Consider the following 10269-nt stretch of genomic DNA (forward strand, 5'->3'; position numbering starts at 1 on the left):
ATAGGTTGAGAACTACTGAGCTGGAGTCAGCTGGTTAAAGGAAACCTCAGTTGCCCTGATAAGGTTGGCATATAGGCAAGTCCATGAGGTGTTTTCTTGATTAATGATGGGTGTGGGAGGGTTCATCCTGCTTTGGGTGGTGCCACCCCTAGGCACATGGTCCTGGGTTGTATAAAAGATAACAAAGTCATGGAGCACAAACCCCAGAGTAAGCAGTTTTCTTCTGTGGCCTCAGCTTCAGTGTCTGTTTCCAGGTCTCTGCCTTGAGAGTCTGTCCTGACTTCTTTCAGATGGACTATAAGTTGTAAGATGGAATATGTCCTCCTGTTCAAGTTGCTTTTCATCCTGGTGTCTATCACAGCAATAGAGAACAAAGTAAAACATTTGCTAAAAGTGATACAGGGTAAGTATCTGAGTTTCCTGATCTATAAAATTTATAAGTTAATGTTACCCAACTCACTGGCTTGTACTGGACACTAAGGAAATACATATGTGATAGGCATGTATTACTAGAACAATGCAGGCATCTAAATGTTGTGTACTTTAGAAATAAATAGGATGTAATAATGGGAGATATATTGTCCAGATAACACGCCTAGTACATTCATGTAAACTTCAAAATAAGAAGGAGATGGACAGACAGATCTCCCAAGGGTAGCAACAACCTCAAACCAAAAAACAAACCTACACAGAGGTTTGGGGTAAAACTACCAAGGGTGGCCAAGGAACTCTGATCCCCCACAACTATGGGACTGAAAACAACTCACTTGAATTCTCTTTGTTTTCACCCCTATTCAAAAGTGGAAATAATATTATCTTTCTAGCAATGAATGAAATAACCCCCTCAGAGCACTCAGCCTGTGACTTTGCTCTCCTAAATCTTCAGGAATAGATAGTTAAGAATCACCCCAAACACAATGACTTGCTGTTCACCTAGGATTATGTGTGGCCACACCAACAACTTGTTTCTGTGGGGCCAAAAATGCTACATGTGGTATCCAGATGGCCATAGCGGCGAAGAACTTTGGTTTCACTTTTCAATTTGCAAGTGGACAACAGAAAAGAAATTAAGTTCCATATAGCTCTGAACTCACTGTGCCAAGACTTTCTCTGTTATTGCAGGCAGTGGAGTTTAGGAATGCTGGAATCATGTGGAACATGCTGCCTTGGGAGTTAGGTGAGACAATCCTGGTTTAGATTTTTTCCCTAAACCTGTTACATGACTTTTGGTAAGTCAGCTCTCAGCTTCGTGTTAAAATTATCTTCTCACTCAGATAACATAGTTGAACTACAGACAACCTCAGATGTCTTCCTATCTCTATAATTCTTTGGATGCAGAAAGATCTGTACTAATTGGAGAGTCTCTGGGGATTAACAGTTGTTGGGGCCGAAGTCTTGTCAGTAACAAGGTTGCACAGCCTCAGTGTAGACAGCTACTTGGAGATCAGTTACATTGGCTCCATCTTTCTTCCCTGTGAGAGGGAGTTATTAAACAAAATAACTGGGATTTGCTAGATAAACTCCAACAGAACAAGGATGGTGTTTTTTTTCTCCTTAAAAATATTTTGTCTAGATATTGGATCATTAGAATCCTTGTATTTAGCTTAAACACTCCTCGTCTGTGAAACAAAATGAACAATCAACCTGATTTAACATTGTCTCTGGCCCTAAGCAGAGAAAAATAAACATTTTGGTCAGCAATAAAGTCGAATTAGAGAATGTTTGCCTTATTTAGTCATGGCCTGGCTGAGTCATTCTGACTGATATTGTTTGGATTGAAAACTAGACCAGATGTTCCTTAAAGGAACTAGAGATTAACTATCAGTCCAGCCATATTATCTTTATGGGTGAGTAAAGTCATCTCTAAAGAATTTCCTGAAGTTGTCACTAAGGTCACTGATTGTAGTTAGAGCTAACACTTTAGTAAGTACACCATATGTGTTTAGTAACTAGGAACGTTACATGCAGGGATTCATATAGTAATTCAGCAATCCACGGAGTGGGGTACCACTGTTAATCCTGATTTCATGAGTGAAGTAACTGAGTTTCAGATAGGGCAAACGGTATGTCTACGGTCACCCAGTAAGTGGTGAGAAGGATTTGAACATAGGAACTGTTACCGTTTGGGTACTGCTTTCAAGCTATACCAAGTTACATGGTACTCAAGACTATTTAAAACCCCGCTGCCAAGCCAAAGCAGGATGAACCTTGAAAGTTTCAAGAACATTAATTTATAAGTGGGTGAAGAGAAATATCAATTACCGTGAGAAAGAAAACAGCCCTGAACTCTAGGGGAAGAAGGAATGCTGAATCGGGAAAGGGGACTATTATATCTATGTGTCTGATGTCTATTTAGAAATTTCTTAGGTTATCAAAAAACAAGCAAAAATCTTTTTTGTTCAAACTCTTTGAACTAATGGTCTGTATTTGAGTATGTTTGAAGGAATTTGAGAATGAAGTGTAGACCTTGACTTCTTGTCTGCATGAGATATCTGGAACATTTTTTTATTACGATCAAAGCAAAAAGGATAATATTGCTTCAAGCCTTTTGTTTAATCTTAAAAGCATCAAAACAAAGCTATTGGATTTTCCTCCTTGGTGATGGAATCCCAGACATTTCTTTGTTGTGGAGTTTGGTGGCATTATTATACTGTTTCATACAAGCATTATTCTGAGCTTAACTTAATACTCAGAACACTTTTTTTTTTTTAGCAAACACTCTCCAACAATATAAAGAGAGCATAACACTTATGCTATCTGTTTATTTCTTAAAACAACAGAGCATGAGTCTGGCTAGGGAATCAGGTAGAACAAAAACAGATCACAACAACTCCCTCTGCTTCTTCAAATCCAATCACCCAGTCTTGCTCCCTGCTCCATAGCAGACTGCCTGTGGCAGCTTTTCTGTCCCTTTCCTGCCCCCATTTCCAGTTATCTTCCCCTCCAAACATTCTTCTGTCCACTCATTGCTATATCCCAGTCCCCAATTCCAGCAGGCATTCCTTGAGAACCCACAGGCCACTCCAGCCAAGGAAGCAGGTACTCTAACTGCCAATCTTCACATCTCCCTCCTTTCCTCCAAATCCAGTCCCCCTATCTCATCCCCACATCTGTAGCAGACCATCTGCTGCAGCCTCTTCCTCCTCTCCGCCCCCATCTCCTGCAGATCACAGAGATCTTTCCCTCCAACCCCAGGGCTAAAATCAGTAAAGTAGAAACCAAACAACAAAACAAAGACTCAGTGACACAAAGAGTTGGTTCCTTAGAAAATCAGTGAGATTGACAAGCCCTTAACCAAATTAACTAAAAGGTGGAGAAAGATTATATAAACTAACAAAATTGGAGATGAAAAGGAGGACATAGCAAGAGACACCAAGGAAATCTAGGAAATCTAGAGAATCATAAAGACATACTTTAAAAACCTGTTAAAAAATGGAAATGGATAATTTTCTTGATACATATCACCTACTAAAGTTAAATAAAAAGCGGGTAAGCAATTTAAACAGAACTAAAATTCCAAGTGAAATAGAAGCAGTAATTAAAAGTCTACCCAAAACAGAAAAAAACCCCACAAGGTCAGATGATTTTAGCACAGAACTTTACAGACCTTTAAAGGAGACTTAATGCCAATACTCCTCAAATTATTCCACAAAATATAGACAGAAGGAATATTGCCCTATTTATTCACACAGCCAGAGTTACCCTAATACACTACCACATAAAGATCCAACAAGGAAAGAGAATTACAGACCAATTTCCCTTATAAATATAGATTCAAAAATTCTCAATGTTATAGAATTGCAAAACAAATCCAAGAAGACATCAGAAAGATTATTATCCACCATGATCAAGTGGGCTTCATCTAAGAGATGCAGGAATGGTTATTCAACATACATAAATCCATGCATGGTATTCCTCATATTTGCCAGGAATGAGCTTATGGTTTAGTTTACATCAATTAGACAAAGGAAAAGGTGAGCTATTTAGAGTTGAAAAAATTCTGAAAATTACCTTAATACATCATGTCGATCACTTGGCATGAGATATTAAACCCTGCCTATACAGCCATTTTACCATGAGAAACATCTTCTTTGGGATGAAAGTATCAGCATGGATTACAGGGCAGAATCTTGGCATCAGTGAGTTGATGAATCAAATGAGTCCTGAAGCTTCCCTGACTCAGAGCCTTTCAGTCATGAAGGGTATTACCTATTCTTCCCATTTGATCAGTGATGACATGGTTAGTTCATACTCCTTTGCTACAAAGTTTCTGTTCTGTGATAGACAGATACACAAAGAGTTATTTGGGATGGTACAAGTTTTACATTTCATTTTACAAATTCTACATGCTTTTTTTTTCTGTTGAGAATTAATTCAAACATAGTTCCTCCACCGAGGTTTCATAGTTCATCCAAGTACTTCCAGAAAGCAGATCTTCTATTTTAGTATTTTCTAATCAATCAAATAATATCAATTCCTATGCTCTGATAACTAATCCTTGCAAACCCCCCTGGGTAGAGGCACTGCTAAGTTCTGCTTATTTGAATGTATGCTTTTGCTTCTTCTGGGCCAATTATCAGCCCACAGTGCAGGCTCTGGTAGAGCTGATAAGTTATAGTGCTATTTCCTCCCAATTTCTTTTGTGTCCGGTCTGTTGTGGTTATGTTGTCTTCTTGCTATCATTTCCTAAGTGACAACCACTGTCTTACCTCAGACCCTTTGGACATGGCATGCTATGTCCAAAGCCAGGAGAAGCCTTTTTCAAGTTGAGTTCATGGTTTCTTCACTCAAATTCTTTAAGTCTTTTAAAGTGCCATCTTCATGAGGCCTTCTATGACCTATCTTTAAAATTATAACCAATTCATGCCCTTTCTTCGATTATATTTTTATCTCACTCCATAGCTCTTGGCAGCTTCTCTCATTTTTTTAATTTATGCCTGTTTTCTTATGGCAGTTGGAGATTTTTTTCCATTTTAAAAACTATAACCTTAATGTCATAAATAGCACCATATTTGTAATGGAGATATAATAAATACATGCTGAATTTATTAAATAAATGAGTTAATTTACAGAATAGAGTATAAATAACCTCATTTAAAATGAAGTCCCATACCTTTTACATTAATACTCTATACAGCAAATTATGACTTCTACAAATTAGTCTATAAATGTTTCATAATATTCTGCTTAATAGGATTTTACATATAAAATGTCATACTAGGAAAAGTAGAAATGCATGCATTATAATATTATACATTGCATCCTCTTTACAAAGCACAGGGAAAAACACTGTTGTATATAGCCATTGATGTCCTTATACAGACTTGGGAAGTCATTGAGAGTGAGGGTGTCTTTTACATATTCTCAACTCTTAGCTGTCATCTAGTCACCTTAAGACTAATGGTACACTTATCGGAGAGTTGATCTCCCAGACAGTATTTTTATTCTTATGTACACTTCAACAGCTATGAAATTATTCATGCTAATTTTTTGATGCAGAGCTTAATTTTGTATTTTATCATGGAGGTGGTGTCAGCACTAGGGGGTGTAAGATCCTCTAGGACAAGAATTAAAGATGGTTGTGAGCCACCATGTGAATGCTGAGAATTGAACCCAGGTCCTGTAGATGAGGAGCCAGTTCTCTTAAACAGTGAGCCACCACTCCAACATCCCATGATCCATGTCTTAAACCCATATTTGTTCCCATTTTGTAAAGCTGTGTGTTCTCTAAGCCAAAGGATCAAATAGCAGAATCATTGTTTAACTAATTAACTTACCATACAGTCCAACATGGAAGTAAATCATAACTTAAAGATGGAGTTGAGAATTATTTCCTACAGAGTTAGATTCTAGAGATTCTTCATTTTGTCTCCTTGCCTTTTCCATCGTAAAACCTGGTGCTGGGGAAAAGGTGCTGGTGATTCTCAGATAGAAATGATGCTTTGGTAGAAATACAGGTATAATCTAAAATAAGAATAGAAATAACCCTGCTACAGGTTGATAAGAACACAGATGGAATGACGATAAAATGAAAACATGTCTTTATTTTTCTTTTTGAGTCATCTTGTGGTTCTTGTGGAGTCAACAGAAGTGGTTTCTTCTACATGATTTCTTGCACTGCCCTATGCCAACCCCATCGAAAAATCAAGGTCAGGACCATGACAATTCTGGCTCTGTCTGGCAGAATAGGGTTGGCACTTTTAAGGTCCTTTTCAGCGGTAGAATTAAGATGCACAGCACAAAAGGACAAGATGTACTTTCTTCTACTTAAATGCAATGTCACTCTTTTTAAACAATAAGCTAGAAAATTTACTGCTTACAAGCGGTAAGAATGGAAAGAGCAAATGGAGAAGGAGAGGCAGAGAGTGATCTTGTCAGGAGAGAGAGACATGACTACGTCTTTCTTTGTAACAGGGGAATTTAGATATAGGGGTTAGACCTAACAGAACAGGCACCCCAAAATACTTATTGAGTCACTGAATGAACCTATGCTTTGACTCAAATCTGAATTTAGATTTTTTTTTATATTACTAGTTTTTAAAACCTCTTTGAACTTCTGATTTCAGCTGCAAAATGGAAATAAGATGCATTACGCAAAAATCTTGAGTGCAGAGCTCTTAGATCATCACGAGCTCAGAGAACACTCATGAGCAGGATCTGCTCTGATTCTGCTTGACATTTTCCTGTCTGAACAAATTAAAGAGGGAAGTGAAGGGATAAGAGTGGTGGGTTCGCTGAAGATAGTTTAATGATGCTCCCTTTTCTGCTTTCCCTTGTTCTTATTTACTTGTAGGTGTTCTAGAAACATCTAGAAACTTACCTGCTAGCTGAATATATGAATGGTCTCACCATCTTCAGGGAACTCCATAATGATCTATGGAAGTAGTCAGACTGTAATCATATTCTACTCTGAGGACCTCGTGGAATACATAGAAATACCTGGGGAAAATATCATGACATCTTTTTGATACTTGAAACATCAGATATCTATATACAATTTTATTTATTTCTTCTTGCCCCTTTTCTCAAACATTTGGAAACACTCTAACATTTGTAGACATCAGCATTGGTACATCATGAAAATATCTATTCATTTACTTACTCATATATTTTGTAGGCTGTGTGTAACAAGTCACACAATAAATATTTAATCTCTGTCCTAATGAAATCTCACCTGATGAGTCAGATAGAAGTTAAAAAAGGAAAGATATGCAAAACCAAGGAGCCTGAGTTATAAACCACAAAAGATATGAGATCTTTGGGATGAATGTTCTGGTTCTTAAATTGATAATTAAATATTTTGTGGGGAAATTTGTAGATGTAATTCTAAACAGTCTTATTAAATAGGAAACACAGAGCCAAATAAAGAGTTAAAAGCCCAGAGATCAGAGCATTAGCCAAGTGCTGAAACCACCTTATCTTACCACTTGCTGCTGTCCTTCCCCTGAGAGAGAGACCTTCCTGTGTCCTGTCTTTTTTATTGCCGTTCTGTCGTGCCTTCTCATTGGCTGTAAACCCAACCACATGACTTCCTTGACACTGCCTGTCTATACAGACCTCCAGGTCTCTATGGTTCGTACTGAGATTAAAGGTTCGTGTCACCGCTTGGCTGTGTCCTTGAACACACAGGGACTCTGCCTGCCATGTGATCGGATTAAGGGCGTGTGCCACCACCGCCAGACTTCTGCTAAATGGCTTACACTTAGCTCTGATCCCCAGGCAACTTTATTTATTAACATACAAATAAAATCACATTTCAGCACAAATAAAATATCACCATAGAAAATGGCATCAGTAAGTCTAGAGATGACAGAGTGACACTCTTAAATTCTTCTTACATTATTAATTCTAAATTTTATCATGTTTGCAAGCATCTAGCTATCTACTCACATTATAGATTGATTGTCCACCATGGGCTCATGTGTTTACACGTTTGCTCATTAGCTGGTGTCACTGTTTTGGAAGGTGAAAGAGCCTTTGGGACATGAGTCCTAGCTAGAATGTGTAGGGTACTATTGGCTGGCCTTTGAAGCACATGGCTGCCTTTGGTTCTGATCTAGCAAACTGCCCCCCTACTACCACACTGTGAAGAAGTTGCACTTGTAGATTCCTGCCACTTTGAAGAAAGCCACTTTGAACAAGAGGTGAGACATCCTTCCCCACTATGATGAGCTGAGATTCCCCAAAACTTGGATCTCAAATCAATCTCTTCTCCATTTAGTTGTTTCTGTTAGTTATTTTGTCACAGTGATGAAAAACTTAACTAAAAATGTATTTAAACAATTGATATAAAACAGATAAATTAAAAAGAAAATGAAAATAAATTCCTATTTTTCAGAACAATGGAATTATGGGGGGGGGAGCTGTGGAAATAGACGTCCTTTTTAGTTTAAACCTGGGAGAAAAGATGGATAGAATTATTGGATTGTGAGACAACAGCAGTAGTATATGTTTTAGTTTGTGACTACTTTAAAAAGTGTCACTGTTTTAGGTCATTTTGTGGAATACCAGAGATTTCCCATATATTCATATCTGAATAATGATGAAGACAAACATTTGTAATCTTGAGAGCACAGAGAAAATACTATATTGAGTCTAGTAAGGGTAATACTGAATCTAGACTTATTAAGAATTTTCTTTTTTAAAACAACAACTCTATACTAAAGCATTAGAGGACATAAATTAAAAATATGTAGGTATAAACACTGCCCAGGAGCAAAATGAAATGTTACTAAAATCTTTGATCATGTTTCCTTTCAATTATTATCTCTGCCCATTACAGGGTCATTACAACCTTGAAATGAAACAATGTGTACATTTCACTTTCTAGAATATGTTCATTGTAAACAAATGAGGTCTATGGTGTCTGTTTTTTCATACTTGGTTTTTTCCTCTCAATATTACTGTTGTGAAGCTTATTCATTTTGTGCATAACAAGAGTGCATTATTCATTATTATTGCTGTATGGTATTGTGTTATGTAGATTTAATCATGTGATAGAATTTGTTCATCCATCTACTCTTTTTCATTTATTTACTTATGCTTTCTAGTTTTTTCATATTGAAGGTGTTAAAATTAATGTTATGATAAACTTACCTGTAAGGGGTTTTTAGTAGCCAAATGCATTTATTTCTATTGTATATACAAGTATATAATAGAAATGAAATATCTCAACTACAGGTTTGCACAGGTTCAAAACTAACATGTAAAAATCTAAGCTGTTTTCTGAACTGGTTGCTGTGAAGGCTAATCCTAGTTGTCAACCTAAACCTAAGCCAACGGGAATTGTTGTGAAGGATTCTTTGATGTTTTCCCCCTCAGGATCTCTTCATATAGCACTGGATATCCTGGAACTGTAATGGCCTTGAACTCACAGAGATCCAGCTGCCTCCTCTGCCTCTCAAGTGCTAGAATTAAAGGCATGGTTACCTCACCTAGCCTGTGAGGGATATTCTTAACCAGATTATTTGAAGAAGGAACACCCATCCTAAATCTGGGCCCAACCTGCTGATGGCAGCCCACAGAAAAGGGTGTGGAAGAAGGAAGCTTTTCCTTTTTGCCTGCTTGCTCTCACTCTTGTTGGCAAGTTCATCTATTCTATTGCTGCAACTGGAATAAATCCAACTTCTTCAGGATTCCAACAGACTGAAAGCAGCAGATCTTCAGGAATGCCCCTGGACTCTGGCACCAGACTGGGACTGAGAGACATTCAGCCTCATGGACTGAACAGGGGCTGGAATCTTGGCTTTTCCATCATGAGATAGCCATTGTCAAGTTGACAAAACCTATCAAGAACATTCCTTTTTTATAGAGGCTGCCAGACAAATAACTTAAATTGCCCAAAGTCACTCATTAACTGGTTAATATAATATAAATGGTAGACAGTCTTACATCAGAGTCAATGATGAAGAGTGCTGCATTATTGCATATCAACATGTAGTGTGCAATTTACCGTCCTGCTGTAATTGTTAATGATTCATGGAGCCTTACATAAATATTCCTCATTATAACAAAGTGTCATAGAAATCAATATGACACATTCAGTTTCCTAAAATCCTACTGGTCAGCCAGCCATTGAGTAATTGCCACTGCTGATTTCTCTATAGGTTCTTTCATGCTGACTTTTCCATTTTATCTTCTCTTCTGCGGCTTCATTTAATGTCTATAATACTTACACACACATCCATATTTGTGTGTGTGTGTGTGTGTGTGTGTGTGTGTGTGTGTGTGTGTGTCCTAGTTGGGGTTACTATTCCTATGATTAAACAC

The 10269-nt window shown here is 37.6% G+C and overlaps 1 long non-coding RNA gene across 1 annotated transcript; it reads left to right on the forward strand.

The window, feature by feature from the left end:
- Positions 1-261: 261 nt before the first annotated feature.
- On the forward strand, positions 262-9887 carry LOC121824071 (uncharacterized). The gene is made up of 2 exons (XR_013045903.1): positions 262-403; positions 9322-9887. It is a non-coding gene; the product is annotated as an uncharacterized LOC121824071 (long non-coding RNA).
- The last annotated feature ends 382 nt before the right edge of the window (positions 9888-10269 follow it).

The sequence above is a fragment of the Peromyscus maniculatus genome, chromosome 19, assembly GCF_049852395.1.
Source record: "Peromyscus maniculatus bairdii isolate BWxNUB_F1_BW_parent chromosome 19, HU_Pman_BW_mat_3.1, whole genome shotgun sequence".
Taxonomy (NCBI): Eukaryota; Metazoa; Chordata; class Mammalia; order Rodentia; family Cricetidae; genus Peromyscus; species Peromyscus maniculatus.